This window comes from Oncorhynchus tshawytscha, linkage group LG14, assembly GCF_018296145.1.
Source record: "Oncorhynchus tshawytscha isolate Ot180627B linkage group LG14, Otsh_v2.0, whole genome shotgun sequence".
Taxonomy (NCBI): Eukaryota; Metazoa; Chordata; class Actinopteri; order Salmoniformes; family Salmonidae; genus Oncorhynchus; species Oncorhynchus tshawytscha.
In genome coordinates, this window is record NC_056442.1 from 39,869,682 (window position 1) to 39,886,179 (window position 16,498).

The following is a 16,498-nucleotide window of genomic DNA, read 5'->3' on the forward strand; positions in this document are numbered from 1 at the left end:
AAAACAGCCCCAGCCTCCTCCACCAAACTTTACAGTTGGCACTACGCATTCGGGCAGGTAGCGTTCTCCTGGCATCCGCCAAGCCCAGACTAGTCTGTCAGAATCCCAGATGAAGCTGATCCATCACTCCAAAGAACGCGCTTCCACTGTGAGCTTGTGTGGCCTACACGTGGTAGTAATAATCTTCAACCTGGATAACAACAAATCATAAGAATAGAAAAATGTATCGACAAATAGAAACATGACGGAGAGTAAGACAGTGGAACCCATTTCAAAATGAAAACGTGACTCTTCTACAGACGATTTAATATTTTCACCACCGGGAATGGTAAAGATCGAAACCGATCTGTTAAAATCAATAAATGACAAACTGGGTATACTTGAACTAGTCAGTAAGGATATAAAAGAGTTGAAGGCAAGCCTCAAGCTGAGTGACGAAAAAGCTGCGACATTGGAGAAAGACACAAACAAGCTAAAAGCGACAGTCAATAAGATTGAAACCGAAGTTAATGAACTTAAAAAGTAGAACATCATTCCGACAGAAGCCTTACTTGACATACAGACTAGATCCATGAGAGAGAATCTGCTACTTACAAGAATCTAAGAGAAATAGTGAGAAGTTCCTGAATCTGTAGTTAGTGAGTTCCTCCTTACAGCGCTTCAGATCACACGGGAAGCTATCGATCAAATCCATCTCGAACGTGTACACCGCTTCGGACAGATGTATGAACGCCCAAGCGTTGCCAAATTTGCTTTCTTTAAAGATAAAATAATGTTTAAAAGACTTGCTGGACGGAAATAGGCATGAATAACCAGTTCCCGAAGGGAATTGCAGAACGGCGTAAAGTTCTGTATCCAATTTTCAAGGAAAATAGATTGAAATGGAAACCAGTAGCTCTCGTGGACGATAAAATGTATATTGATAACCAGTTGTTCAGAGACACAGACCACTCCATGGCTATTTCAAAAATTACAAAGTTGTCATAGAGGAGGAAAATAATGAAACACACGATTCTAGCCCAGTTATGGATTGTAATAATACAATAAAAAATATAGCTTTTCTATCTATATTGAAATATAACTAATTGACACACAAACGCACAAATTCAACATGGTGGAGATAAAAACACAGCAAACAGAAGGCGCGGGATGGATGGTGTGGTGTGTGTTTTTTGGTGTTTCGGGAAGTGGAGTTGAGTGAGAAAGGAAATGGTTGCATATCCCAGAACCAACGTATTTCTGTTAGCAGGGGTTGTGAGAGAGCTTTCAATGTTGTGCAGATGAGGGATATACATTTTTTAATGAATTATACATCTTCTTTATTTATTGTCCTATCATGGTGGAACAGTGTTTTAAAATAAATTATACATCTAATTGTTTTTATTGTCCTATCATGGGGAACAACATTTTTCAAATAAATTCTACATCTAATTTATTTTGTTATGTTCCTATATTGATGGAACGGTCCACAACCCTATACCCTAGACACCGACCTGAACGACTCAGATACTAAGAAGTGCCAATCTGTTTTATGGGCCTGCTGTAAGCGGCCTGTTTGCAGTCAAAATGTGGTCAGAGACTGTGGTCAGAGCAGCACTGCCCCCTCAAGATTCCGAGCCTGCCTGGCAGGGTTGGTCCTGCAAAGTCAAAGCCCCCTGATGGGAGAGCATAATATACAAGGAATTCTCAAAGCTGTTATTGAGAACCTTGTCGACCTTCTACCTAGCCGGTGGGGATTCTGGTGGGGTGCCCCCACCCAGGCAGTGACAGTGCTGGCAACACTAGCTGCAGTAACCCATGGGGAGGGGGTCACACTCAGACATTCAGAGAGGGGGCATTTGTGGCCCTGGTGGCACAAAATCAAAGGTCTGACTGCACGGTTGGGAATATGGTCACTACTGGGGACCATGTTGTGGGTGTTTCAGGGGAAGGGGGTATATTTGACCTCCATCATCTTGGACGTGACAATGGTTAATCAAATCTCCCCATTTCTGCCTATTTTTTTTGCACAGTTTTGCTGGCCTTCTGATACAGCTGCAACTGTATATGCATTCATGAATCAAGACCTTTCTTGAGTTGGGCTCTGGGATGGTGCAACTGTTGAGAATCTGAGTCTATGGTTGTTGTGGGGGAAAGGGGTTGAGTGTGTGGGTGTGTGTGTATCCCACAACTGTTGCGAGGGCGTAAACGATGTTAGGGAAAATATAGGATGATTCACAATAATTGTTTGCTAATAAACTAATTGTTTGCCATAAATGTAATTTTAGTAATGGCGAGACTGGTGAGAGGTAAAATTCTTTGCATAAATTGTCTACATTACTACAAATATTAATAGCTAATTATGGAAAATAAGATAAACAGGATTTTTTTTAAATTATATATTGATTTGGCGGTTGATCTGCTTCTCTTCTGTGGGTGGCACTGTGTGCTCTTTTCGAAGGATGCGTCCCGGTCTCTCTGGGGCTATGGGATCCGGGGGGTCGGAGGTGGTCTGCCGGACATTGGGATGACAACCCAACTCGGGATGAGAAGGGCTTTTAGCAGGTGGAATAGTGGGGACCAATTGGAGGTTTACTTAGTAGCAATGCAAATATCATGCTACAGCTATATGGACACTCAATCATCATGTTACTTTTTAATGGTACGTCTACAAACATATACTTTGATAAATACAATTGAAACTCGTTGTGGTAAGTGGTGAAATAAATATAGCCAGATATAAATGTAATGGCTCAGCAGATAATAAAAAAGACGATCAGTATTTACCTGGCTAAAATATAAATAATCTAATATCTATTTTTTAAAGGAAACTCATTCAACAATTTTAGATGAAGTTTTGTGGAAAAAGGACTGAAAGAAATTCAAAAGGGGTGATGATATTAATTAACAGTAATTTTGATCCAAATGTGCAAATTGTCCAAACAGATCATCAAGGTAGATGGATCATTTTAAATATGTATTGGCCAATAAACAGATATGGCTTATTAACCTATATGGTCCAAATAATGATGATCCAAGCTTCTTTGAAAATATATGTAAGAATTTATCAACTCTACAAGCAACACTAGACTCTATTATTATGGTGGGAGATTATAATACGGTTTTAAATACCTCTATGCACCATATTGGAAATCACACTACAAACTATCACCCTCAGGCACTTAAGGAAATTAATGTCATGGATATATTGGAATTAGTGGATATATGGATGTTTAAATACCCTGACCTAGTGAGATATACATGGCAGAGAATTAAATACCCTGACCTAGTGAGATATACATGGAGGAGGCTTAAATACCCTGACCTAGTGAGATATACATGGAGGAGGCTTAAATACCCTGACCTAGTGAGATATACATGGAGGAGGCTTAAATACCCTGACCTAGTGAGATATACATGGAGGAGACTTAAATACCCTGACCTAGAGAGATATACATGGCGGAGACTTAAATACCCTGACCTCGTGAGATATACATGGAGGAGGCTTAAATACCCTGACCTAGTGAGATATACATGGAGGAGAATTAAATACCCTGACCAAGTGAGATATACATGGAGGAGGCTTAAATACCCTGACCTAGTGAGATATACATGGAGGAGGCTTAAATACCCTGACCTAGTGAGATATACATGGAGGAGAATTAAATACCCTGACCAAGTGAGATATACATGGAGGAGGCTTAAATACCCTGACCTAGTGAGATATACATGGAGGAGAATTAAATACCCTGACCTCGTGAGATATACATGGAGGAGGCTTAAATACCCTGACCTAGTGAGATATACACGGAGGAGGCTTAAATACCCTGACCTAGTGAGATATACTGTACATGGCGGAGGCTTAATCAAGCTAGCCGACTTTATTATTTCTTATGTCATTCTCTCTGGCACCAAAAGTTTTAAAAGTTTTGATAGGGGACAGAATGCAGTCGGATAATCACATAATTGGCATATATATATTACTCTTACAGAATTTTCACGTGGGCGAGGATATTGGATTTTTTTGTTTATAACTCGGACAGAATAATTTATAAAGGACTTTTTCTTGACATAACATAGGTACAGCAGATCCCCTTATTGTATGGGACACTTTCAATTGCACCTTTAGAGGCCATGCAATTCAGTACTCATCTATAAAACAAAAGCAATTTAGATCAAAAGAGTCCATATTATCAAAGGAAATTGAAGGACTAACAGTACAGTTAGATAGCAATAAAAACTGTACCATAGAGGCACAGAATAAGTTAGAGGAAAAACAAAAAGAAATGGAGGAACTTATTCAAGAAATATCCAGTGTAATATATTATAAAAATAAAGCGAACTGGATGGAATATGGAGAAAAATGCATCAAAGTATTTTCCAATCTTCAACATAGAAATGCTACCAAAAAAATCTATTAAAACTTGTTACAAATGATGGAGTAACGCATGATTCACCAAATTATATTTTGAAAGAAGTAAAGTACTTTAAGAATATGTTTTCATTTTAGTTTCCATCTCCACTAACTGAAGCTATTTGAATTGATTATTTTCCTATTAATAATGTTAAATCTGTACAGAAAGACTCATATGAAGGCCAAATTACAAAGGAGGAACTGTTTGATTCTAAAATGGCACTGGGAAGAAATGGCAGCAGTTTTACAGGCACCTAACCAATTATGTGTTTTTTTTTCACGTTATTTGTAACTTATTTTGCACATAATGTTTCTGCCACCGTATCTCACGGGATGAAAAGAGCTTCTGGATATCAGGACAGCGATCACTCACCTCGGATTAGACAAAGACTCACAGGGTGTACATCGAACACCCGACAAGGCCACATCCCCGTCATTGGTAAGAGAAAGAGACGCAGGTACAGAGGACACAGAGCTGAGTGCCTCGTAAGGTTTCGCAGACGTCGAGTGGGAAAGCTGCCGTTAGCGTCAGTATTACTTGCCAACGTACAATCATTGGACAATAAATTAGACGAGGTACGATCACGAATATCCTACCAACGGGACATCAGAAACTGCAACATCTTATGTTTCACAGAATCGTGGCTGAATGATGACATGGATATTCAGCTAGTGGGATATACGCTGCACCGGCAGGATAGAACACCACACTCCGGTAAGACGAGGGGGGTGTCTGTGCATATTTGTAAACAACAGCTGGTGCATGAAATCTACGGAAGTCTCTAGATTTTGCTCGCCTGAAGTGGAGTATCTTATGATAAGCTGTCGACCACACTATTTGCCAAGAGAGTTTTCATCTATACTTTTCGTGGCTGTTTATTTACCAGCACAGACGGATGCTGGCACTAAGACCGCACTCAGTCAGCTGTATAAGGAAATAAGCAAACAGGAAACCAGCATTAGTTCTAGGTAAATGTTGCAATTCTTCAGCCATTACTGGACCTGTGATGAAAAATGAAATACATAAGGACAATACCATAATAAATTATCTAATGACTCTGCCCCCTCGCAGCAAAATCTACAGAGCTGGGATTTTTGTATAATAATTTCAACAGAATTTTTGGGGGATTCGTGTCAATTCATAAATCATGTGCCATGGAATTGCACATGAAAATCTGGTATATGTATATGTCTTATTGTGAATTAAATAAAAGCTGAAGTAAATCATTCTCTACTATTATTCTGACATTTCACATTCTTAAAATAAAGTGTTTATCCTAACTGACCTAAACAGGGAATTTTTAATAGGATTAAATGTCAGTTATTGTTTAAAACTGAGTTTAAATGTATTTGGCTAAGGTGTATGTAAACTTCAACTGTAAATGTTGAACATCCAACATATTTTGAGAAAATAAAGCTAAAGAACCAAGGAGATAAGATAGCATATGTGTGTTACATAAATTGCATAAATAAGTTACATAAATAAGTAAAATTTAAAAAATTTAAACACACTGCAATTTGCCATACCAGGTATCAAGCAGAAATGGGCTTGAAAAATGTAAATCATTTTGGTGCCCATCAATATTACAAACTTACAGTATAATATTTAAGCTCATATATATTATGTTAACTAATAGCAAAGAAAAGTTTTGGAATTGGCCTAATCAAGACCAAATTACATCTGTGTGACATAATACCCTTTGGATTTATCATTTTTGAATGTCTGTGTACTAGCTAGTACACAGTGCAGGTTTTAATCATGACCAGAGGGACCGTCTAAGCGCCAAATTATCCTAGGTCGATTTAAAACGACATAATTCTGCTGTTCTGGTGAGAACTGGCAAAATGTTTCACAAACTCATCGTTGTTCGAGGGAGTGTGCCCTCCTTGACTCAACACTGAGAATTCCGAGGTGACTTATCCTGTCAACCATTGTTCTCCTAAGGTGGGTTTTAATCAGTTTTAAAGCTGAGAAGCTTTTCTCGCAGGAAGCACTGCTGCCTGGTGTAACAACAGAAATCTTACAAAGTCGAAACAGCTCATGGAAGACCTCTTTATAAGCTTCTAGAAACACAACAAAGTCAAGTAGAGTAGATGGTCTGTCCCTCCACTGTTCTCTCTCCTATCAAGAAGCCGCTTGGTTTGATGAATCTCATGTTTGAGGTCCTCTGAATCTGACTCAAAGGTCTGAGCAAAGGCAAACAGAGGTTCCACATTCAACAAATGTTGTCCTCCTTGGGTTGAGAGACTGGACCGCTTGCATTATCTAGCAATTCTTCTTTGAAAAACGCCTCTTCAGCTCAGCTGTGAGACTGTCAAGCGTCTGATAAAATATAGTTCTTTGGAAGGTCTCACCATCACTTTGGTCACTATTTTTCTGTCCAACAGTGCTCATCATCAATGAGTCGTTAAATCTTAAGCTTATTTTAGGCTATATTTTATACACTGTTTGTACACCTATTTTGCAGTGCTCTGCAATCTCTTCAACCTCTTTCCATAGCTCTCCAAAGTAACCCTGTAGTCCTGCAATGTGTCTGTAAGGGCACCTACCAGATCCACAGCCCTTGTTAGGTCAAGAGAGCTTGATTAGAACATGTCAGAAAGACATTTGCCATCTCCAAGCTCTTTACAAAAGGTAACCAAAGCCCAATGAATTGTAAATCTATCTGAGAAAGAACTGGCAGTTCAAGTGTGATATCCTGTAGCACTCTCAGAACTGCTGGAAGCCTGTCCTTCAGATTACGGCATGCCATGTGTCTGCATGCCCACCTTACATCCGTAAGTCTCACCATTTGAGATGAACGTACGAGCCAGATACAAAGTTATGAAACTGCAGGAGAGCAAAGAAGTTAACTGCCTCAGGCACTGATTTTACAGCATCGACAAGAACCTAATTCAAACAATGTGCATTACAGTGCACATAAAATGCAAATCTTGCACTGTTTTTAATCCGTGCAGACACACCAGAATGCTTTCCGCTCATGACGGATGCACCATCATAGCCTTGCCCCACAAGATTATTTCTGTAGTCCAGACCATGTTTTTCAAGGCAATCAATTATCATTTTTGTGAGACCTACTCCATCTAAGCTTTCAGCTGACTGAAAGTGTAAAAAGATTTTGTGGATGGCCCCCATTGTAATAGTACTAAAGACATTTGTTCTTCTTTCTTTAAATCTTTGGTTTCCTCTGCAATTATACTAAAAACATAACTTTCTTTTACTTCTCTTATTATTTCACTTTGTACCATCTCAGCTAAACCCTCAAGAACTTCGTTCTGGATTTGGTGGCTTGTGTACTTAGCATTGCCACATGCATTCATCCTGTTCTCTATGAGAGGGTCATGCTTTGCTATTTCTTATAAGATTGTTAAAAAAAATGACCCTTGTTGTGAGAGTCATCAGTCTCTCAGTGACCTTGCTGTGCTTTATTTTGAGTGGCAGTTAATAGGAGCACACCCGCAATTGTTTTAATGTGAATACAGTTTCCCTTCACTTTCCTCTTCCGGTCTTAATTTATGAAATCTAACATTGATGAGTTAGTGTCAATAGCCCTTTTATGCTGATTCCGAGCATACATAGCATTGATAGGATGCTCTTCCGTCGAATGGAGCTTAAACCATATAATCTTTAAACTGTGCCTTTTTCTAGTTACAAAAACCTGACTGTGATGTGAAGGCAGATTCAGGTGTATTGGGCAGAGAAAAAGGCCTTCAGTCGAATCTTGACTTACAGAATATTCAAGCCTGTCACGCCCTGATCTGTTTCACCTGTCTTGTTACTTCAACACGGTCTGCATCTGGGTCTTACCTTATCCTGATAAGGCCATGAATTGTCCTCATACCAGGAGCTGTTGAAAGCCCTTTTCCTAGTACCATGCTGAGATCTGGGAAACGTTTTCAAACACGTCTGTGCAGGACCCTCTTCTCTGGATCTTGAAATGTCTGAAATACACATTAAATAATGTGACACATCTCTATGGAAATGTATAATTCAGGGATCTACAAGATTAGATACTAACAGCTGCTAACTAAAATGTATAGTTTAAAGTATAGGCCTGGCCTATAATTGGGTCCTTTTGGAACAGAAGTCTGATATCTCTCCCTTTCTTTTCATGTTTAATTGACCCTATGCAACAATAAGACAGTCTGTGGTTACATCTAAGCATCCAATTATCCACATTTTAGTCCAATCTCAATCTTAATTACAAATCCCCATTATCATAACTGTACCTTAAAATCAACTACCAGCCTAAGTTTGATCATGGCAAGCCCTTCTCTGCAGTAAGTAACTTAGCTAGCTATAATTTCTTAAACCATTATGATAGCAAACAGGCTATCTGCAAATTCTATCATACTTTCCAGTGTATGCCCAAACAGTTCGAGCTTCTAATTTTAAAAATGAATCTCTCCAGAAATAAGTCTCTCACTGTTTCCACCTTTTATAGACCCCCCTCAGCTCCCAGCTGTGCCCTGGACACCATATGTGAATTGATCGCCCCCCATCTATCTTCAGAGTTCATTCTGTTAGCTGACCTAAACTGGGATATGCTTAACACCCCGGCAGTCCTACAATCTAAGCTAGATGCCCTCAATCCCACACACATTATCAAGGAACCCACCAGGTACAACCCTAAATCCGTAAACATTGGCAACCTCATAGATATTATCCTAACCAACTTGCCCACCAAATACACCTCCACTGTTTTCAATCAGGATCTCAGCGATCACTGCCTCATCGGCTGCATCCGCTATGGGTCCGCGGTCAAACGACCACCCCTCATCACTGTCAAACGCTCCCTAAAACACTTCTGCGAACAGGCCTTTCTAATCGACCTGGCCCGGGTATCCTGGAAGGATATTAACCTCCTCCCGTTGGTAGAGGATGCATGGTCGTTCTTTAACAGTAATTTCCTCACCATCTTAAATAAGCATGCCCCTTTCAAAAAATGTAGAACTAAGAACAGATATTGCCCTTGGTTCACTCCAGACCTGACTGCCCTCGACCAGCACAAAAACATCCTCTGGCGGACTGCACTAGCATCGAATAGTCCCCGCGATGTGCAACTTTTCAGGGAAGTCAGGAAACAATACACACAGTCAGTCAGGAAAGCAAAGGCTAGTTTTTTAAACAGAAATGTGCATCCTGTAGCTCTAACTCCAAAAATGTTTGGGACACTGTAAAGTCCATGGAGAATAAGAACACTTCCTCCCAGCTGCCCACTGCACTGAGGCTAGGAAACACTGTCACCACTGATAAATCCACGATAATCGAGAATTTCAATAAGCATTTTTCTACGGCTACCCCAACCCTGGCCAACAGCTCCGCACCCCCCGCAGCTACTTGCCCAAGCCTCCCCAGATTCTCCTTCCCCCAAATCCAGATAGCAGATGTTCTGAAAGAGCTGCAAAACCTGGATCCGTACAAATCAGCTGGGCTAGACAATCTGGACCCTCTCTTTCTAAAATTATCCTCCGCCATTGTTGCAACCCCTATTACCAGTCTGTTCAACCTCTCTTTTGTATCGTCTGAGATCCCTAAAGATTGGAAAGCTGCCGCGGTTATCCACCTCTTCAAAGGGGGTGACACTCTAGACCTAAACTGTTACAGACCTATATCCATCCTGCCCTGCCTTTCTAAAGTTTTCGAAAGCCAAGTTAATAAACAGATCACTGACCATTTTGAATCCCACCGTACTTTCTCCGCCGTGCAATCCGGTTTCCGAGCTGGTCACGGGTGCACCTCAGCCACGCTGAAGGTATTATTAAACGATATCATAACCGCCATCGATAAAAGACATTACTGTGCAGCCGTCTTCATCGACCTGGCCAAGGCTTTCGACTCCGTCAATCACCATATTCTTATCGGCAGACTCAACCGCCTTGGTTTCTCAAGTGACTGCCTCGTCTGGTTCACCAATTGCTTCTCAGATAGAGTTCAGTGTCTCAAATTGGAGGGCCTGTTGTCCAGATGTCTAGCAGTCTCTATGGGGGTACCACAGGGTTCAATTTTCGGTCTGACCCTTTTCTCTGTATATATCAACGATGTCGCTCTTGCTGCGGGTGATTCCCTGATCCACCTCTACGCAGACGACACCATCCTGTATACATCTGGCCCTTCTTTGGACACTGTGTTAACAAACCTCCAAACAAGCTTCAATGCCATACAACACTCCTTCCGTGGCCTCCAACTGCTCTTAAATGCTAGTAAAACTAAATGCATGCTTTTCGACCGATCGCTGCCTGCACCTGCCCACACGACTAGCATCACTACTCTGGACAGTTCTGACTTAGAATACGTGGACAGCTCCAAATACTTAGTTGTCTGGCTAGACTTTAAATTCTCCTTCCAGACTCATATTAAACATCTCCAATCCAAAATTAAATCTAGAATAGGCTTCCTATTTCGCAACAAAGCCTCCTTCACTCACGCCGCCAAACACACCCTCGTAAAACTGACTATCCTACCGATCCTTGACTTCGCAGTATTTCTACTTGCACACCATCATCGATCACTCCAGTGTTAATTTTCTGATTTGTAATTACTTCGCTACTATGGCCTATTTATTGCCTTACCTCCTCACGCCATTTGCACACACTGTATATAGACTTTTTCTATTGTGTTATTGACTGTACGTTTGTTTATTCAATGTGTTACTCTGTGTTGTTGTTTGTGTCGCACTGCTTTGCTTTATCTTGGCCAGGTCGCAGTTGTAAATGAGAACTTGTTCTCAACTGGCCTGCCTGGTTAAATAAAGGTGAAAAAAATAATAATTAATGAATAGATTGTGGTAATATTTTGAGTAACGTTAACAGATTTATAATAACAATTGTTCGTTTTGAGTTCAAGTATGAAAATCTAACTGAGTTAATGGATTTCAAATTGCTGAATGTTAACTTGTTGAACACTGACAGCGTAGCCTACTAGTCACCCCATATTAGCTAAACATTCGTATATTGTAACTTACGACACGAGGTGAAATGAGATGTCAATCAGCATCAAACTGCCAGTAGTGAATGAAATTTTGGGGTGGCACCCGGGGTGGCCCTCCGGCTCCGCCCCTGCCTATTTGGTAAAAGACCAAGTCCGTATTATGGCAGGAACAGCTCAAATACGCATAGAGAAATGACAGTCCATCATTACTGTAAAACATGAAGGTCAGACAATCTGGAAAATCTCGATATATATATTTTTTTAATGCAAAAAAAAACAATCAAGTGTTATGATGAAACTGGCTATCATGAAGAAAGGAAGATCCAGAGTTACCTCTGCTGCAGAGGATAAGTTCCTTAGAGTTACCAGCCTCAGAAATTGGCAATTACTTGCGCCTCAGATTGCAGCCCAAATAAATGCTTCACAGATTAAGTAACAGACACATCTCAACATCAACTGTTTAGAGGAGACTATGAATCACGCAAATAAACCAGTACTAAAGGACACCAATAATAAGAAGAGACTTGCTTGGGCCAAGAAACACAAGCAATGGACATTAGACCGGTGGAAATCTGTTGTTTGTTCTGATGAGTCCAAATTTGAGATTTTTGTTTCCAACCGCCGTGTTTTTGTGAGATGCAAGAATAGGTGAAAGGACGATCTCCACATGTGCGGTTGTCATTGTGAAGAATGGAGGAGGAGGAGGTGTGATGGTGCTTTGCTGGCGATACTGTCAGTGATTTATTTAAGTCACGGATACCACAGCATTCTATTTAAGTCAAGGCTACCACAGCATTCTGCAGTGATAGGCTATGCCAACTGGTTTGCGCTTAGTGGGACTATAATTTGTTTTCCACAGGACAATGACCCAACACACCTCCAGGATGTGTAAGGGCTATTTGACCAAAAAGGAGAGTGACGGAGTACTCTATTATTTGACCTGGCCTCCACAATCACCCGAACTCAACCCAATGATCTCGCGACCAATGTTAATATTCTCTCTTTCTAGTCCTCAATTTGAAAAATAATGCTTCTTTCAACAAGAGGTGGAATGAGATGTCAATCCGCATCAAACTGCTAGTAGCGAATGAAATTTTGCTCCTGGCAGATGGTTTGGGATGAGTTGGACAGCAGAGTGAAGGAAAAGCAGCCAACAAGTGCTCAGCATATGTGGGAACTCCTTCAAGACTGTTGGAAAAGCATTCCAGGTGAAGCTGCAATCAAGGCAAAAGGCAAAGGGTGGTTACTTTGAAAAATATAAAATAAAATTTAAAAAAACACCTTTTTGGTTACTACATGATTCCATATGTGTTACTTCACAGTTTGGTGTCTTCACTATTATTCCACAAATAACGAAAAACCCTTGAATGAGTAGGAGTGTGCAGACTTTTGACTGGTACTGTCTAAGAGATGACTCTCGATATGTAATGTAGGCCAGGGTTCTTTTGCATTTCTTTGTACACCAATATTGAAAATAGAATGTTCCTGCTGTATAAGATCTTGTTCTAATTCGGATGGGTGGAAATCTTTCTTGGAATCCTTCTTGTTCCCCTTTATGGAAGGCTAAGAGGAAGATAAAAACAATGTCACTACAAGTCATCAACCTCAGAATGACAACAACCACATCTGCCACTCCAGCACAATATTTCATTTGGAATATGAATATAATGGTATAACGGTATTTTTTAAATGGAGGGTAGATCAGCTTTAATATTGCAGATAGATTGTGGCTTCCATCAATGTAATTGTCTGCATCATTTCCAATCCCTCTTATTTTTCTTGTTAATATATATAAATTATATATATGTTTTCCAATATATTTTCCTTTATTATTTTCCCCTAACCCTCCCATCCCTCCCATAATTGGAGTAAACTAATGGACAACAACACTTCGGCTTCTACGTCCAGCTTATAAATGCTATATGCATTTGATGGACACAGTATATTTTACAATAGTTATCTTTTGTTTGTTTTCTGAACACCATCCAGTTTTGATTTATTTTTGCCATGTATTTTTCAACTGTGCAGTGAGCAGCATGACCATGCACAGGAGGCAGCCAAAACTTTTGGGATCAGGTCTTGTGATGTGTGTGTGACGTCAACTGCGTACAGATCCATTTGGGATTTTTGACAGAAGTCCCTCCACTAACATGCTGATGAGACTATCACCACCTAAATTATTAGAGGAAGGGCCTGAAAGCGAGACATCTTTGACAACATCCAGGCTGGTTGACATCTGATCACAAACAGTGCTCTAACCTACACCAGAACAACTGGTGGTATCCATTTCCTCAGCATCTTTGTTGGCCTCAAAGCCTCGTGCAGCATTGGAGGTCTTACTTTTTGCCATGCTGATGGTTGAGAAAGTTGGTAAAGGGGAGGATTTACCACTCAGTAGACTTCCTATATCAGTTACAGTTCTTGTTGGAGATGACCCTCTGCTTTGTGCATCAGAAACCACAAGTCCATGACTTGGCTTACCATTACTTTGGTAAACAGACTGACTGTGTCACTAAATGCTGATGTACCAGAAAAGCATGAAATCCTATCTTTGGATACACTAGCAGTCACACTGACTCCCTGAGCCAAACTCATTGAAGCTAAAGAGGGCACAAGGCTAGGAAGCAGGAGGCGCTTCACAGACCCTTCTGAAAACAGCTGAACCAGCTCGTAAGCTGTGGGCTTCTCCAACTTCTTTTCCTTCATATTCAGCTTAGTAAGGACTGTATCGGATGCACTCTTTCCAACGCCACTGTCAGAAGCTGGGGGTTCAAGTGGCTCTCAGAAATTATGTGTTTGATTTGATCAGGGTGGGATGCAACCCTCCCTTCTTCCTGTGTATATCCTGTACCTCCTTTATGATGATATCCACTATTGCAGACATTTCCTCATCTATTTCTTCACATTGTGGTAAATAATCTTTGCAATTGTCCAAATCTTCTTCTTAGACACTTCCACAGCAGACTGGGAGTCTTCGGGGGCTGCCTCAGTGTACTCTAAGCTTTTCTCATTGCTATGTTGAAGCATAAAGTCTGCCTGCCATAGAGATGTATTATAAGTCGTTAGTGGGAAAAGGCTCTTTATGTCTTTGTTAATTGATCCAATGATATCAAAAGCAGTTGAATTGGTATGCCTCAAGGGAATTGTTGATGTTGGTGACACCTGAGAATCTGTCTGGCTGGAACTGACTTTCCTGGGAAAGCTACTGACTGATTTTATCAGTATTTTTCGCACTTTGTTGGTAGTGTTCATCTTGAACTCTTAACTGGAGAGCTTCTTAATCAGTGAGGCTGGAATATATCTTAATCCCTCCAACGATGAAGAACCGGAATCAGTCATTGGAATCACAGAGAGACAGTAATGGTTGAGAGTTCTCATTTTGGCATTTTATTGAGAGCATCAAGTCCAGTTGAGTTGACCTCTTGTAGTATTGCCTCGCTCTTACTTGTCTCAGATTGCTCTGGTATTTTCTCTTCGACACAGCAAGTTGAATCCCGCACACCAGATACAGAAGATGAGCTACAATCTGCTGTAGGTGATTCACTCCTACTTGGTGAATGAAAGCTCAGGATTGAGACAGGCAGTTCACTGTGTGCTCCAGAAGCACAATGCAGTGTCACATTTGGGGATCTCTCTTGGCGCTTGTTGGCTGTTCTAATTTAGCTTAGTTCACAATGTCCTTGACATCTTCAACAAAGTTATCAATTATTTTTGATGCCTCAGAATCCACGTTGTTCTGTAGAAGCACAGTGGCCGCGGAATCAAGGATCCTGACAGATAGGCCAGATGCGTTCATCAAGCTGGGAGTGGCACTAAATTAATGGGAAGTTTGAACCAAAATGAGATACCACTCCTGAACCTTTTCACAACAATTTCGCTCACTGCCTTTGAGGCTTTGGTCTTGAACTTCACATTAGACAGAGTGGCAAGACGTACATATTATGTTCAGCTCCTTTGGAACAGAAGAGTCTTCAGCATCCACGTGCTCCACTGCAATGCCATTGCCAGATGCCAACATTTTAACTTTCACAGCCACTTCTCGAAGAACCTTAGCCGATTCTGGATTTTCTTTTTCCAATTCATCCACCATGTCTGCAGTAACAGTCCTCACCTCTTCCGTTGCAAGTGGCCAAGGCAGCAACAACTCTACTCTTTTCCAAAACTTTACTAAGGGTTGTTAACAGGCTGATTGGTCAGCTATTTGAGTCAGTAAAGGGGGCTTTACTATTCCTAGGTAGTGGAATGACTTTTGCTGCCCTCCAGGCCTGAGGGCACACATTTTCTAGTAGGTTTATATTGAAGATAGAGCAAATAGGAGACACAATATTGTACTCCATTATCCTCAGTAATTTCCATCCAAGTTGGCAGACCCCAGTGACTTGTCACTGTTGAAAATTGAAAAAATTCACCTCTTCCACACTCACTTTACAGAATTCAAAAGTACAATTCTTGTCTTTTATAATTTGGTCAGATATACTTGGGTGTGTAGTGTCAGCGTTTGTTGCTGGCATGTCATGCCGAAATCTGCTAATCTTGCCAATAAAAAAAGAATTTAAAGTAGTTGGCAATATCAGTGAATGATGGAGCCGAGTTTGCCTTTTTCATTAACGTAATCGAAAGTGCTCCAAAGATTTTTACTACCATTCTTTATGTCATTTATCTTAGTTTTATGTCGTTTCTTATTATTTTTATTCAGTTTACTCACATGATTTGTCAATTTGCAGTATGTTTGCCAATCAGTTGTGCACCCAGACTTATTTGTCATTCCTTTTACCTCATCCCTCTCACCCATACCATTTGTCAATTCCTCATCAATCCTCTGGGATTTAACAGTTTTTCAGCCATTTTCTTAATGGGTGCATGCTTATTAGTACCTGGGATAAGCAATTTCCTAAATATGTTACGTGCAATGTCTGTTTGCTCCTCATTACACAACACGGACCAACAAATATTATTTACATCAACAACATATGAATCACTACAAAACTTATTGCATGACTGTCATGTTCGTCGTATTGATGAGAGCAAGGCGTAGCGTGATAAGAATACATTCTTCTTTTAATTAAACAAAGACCACTTAACAAACCGTGAAGCTATATAAACCGAGTGCTGACAGGCAACTACACATAGACAATAACCCACAAAACCAAAATGGAAAATGCAAACCTAAATAG